The following is a 912-nucleotide window of genomic DNA, read 5'->3' as shown; positions in this document are numbered from 1 at the left end:
AGCACAGTCTGCTGGGGATTGCTAAACATGGAATACCCGTCTCCCTGCATCTCTCTGGGAGATGTTGAACTGCCATTTCTTTGCAGCACAGCACACAGCCTAAGAAATGACTCCAATCTCCTTGGAGGACAGAAGAAACAAATCTTGCTACAAGAGGTCACTATGCACTCCTGCCAGGTGTCAGCAGCAGCCCAAGCAGAGACAGGCTGATCCCATTAAATAGTGTGGGTCTGAACCCCTGCCCCTGCCCCTAAAAGTCAACAGCCTGATTAGCTTGTCAGAGGGAATAAATGTAGGTTTTGCACCATATGAGTGTTTATGTGTGTTCATGCATGCATGCCTGTGTGTCTAGTAATTTCTCTCAGTATCACCTATCCTTTGACGTTCTAAAACAAGTTAATATTCAGAACAAAACACAATTAGGAAAAGTTTTTAATTAGCAATAATTGCGCCTCAGATAAACCTCATTGGCTACTATACTGCCACTGTGCAAAGCTAGAACAAAACACAATTAAAACCCCAAATATGTTAGTTGACTCTAAAATTTTGGAAGCCCAGAGGGCAAAGAATAGTTGGAATATTCTTTAAAAAGCGGGGGGGAGGGGGGGGCAGCCCCTGTGGCGCAGAGGTTTAGCGCCGCCTGCAGCACGGGGTGTGATCCTGGAGATCCAGGATCGAGTCCCACGTCAGGCTCCCTGAGTGGAGCCTGCTTCTCCCTCTGCCTGTGTCTCTGCCTCTCTCTCTCTCTCTCTCTGAATAAATAAATAAATAAAATATATTTAAAAAATAAAAAAAAATTAAAAAATTAAGAAAAAGAATAAGAAGAATTTGCCTTGTCAGATCATTGTAAAAGTATAATAGTTGTAATAAATAATGCAGTACAGTGATAGACAATTTGACAAATGAAACAGA

At 42.3% G+C, this 912-nt stretch overlaps 1 pseudogene; it reads right to left on the bottom strand.

Annotated features, from left to right (window-relative positions):
* Positions 1–382: 382 nt before the first annotated feature.
* LOC140604378 (U4 spliceosomal RNA) lies at positions 383–497 on the bottom strand (annotated as a pseudogene).
* Between the last annotated feature and the right edge of the window lie 415 nt (positions 498–912).

Source organism: Canis lupus, chromosome 14 (genome assembly GCF_048164855.1).
Source record: "Canis lupus baileyi chromosome 14, mCanLup2.hap1, whole genome shotgun sequence".
In the NCBI taxonomy this organism is placed as follows: domain Eukaryota; kingdom Metazoa; phylum Chordata; class Mammalia; order Carnivora; family Canidae; genus Canis; species Canis lupus.
This window is presented reverse-complemented; position numbering and strand designations above follow the sequence as displayed.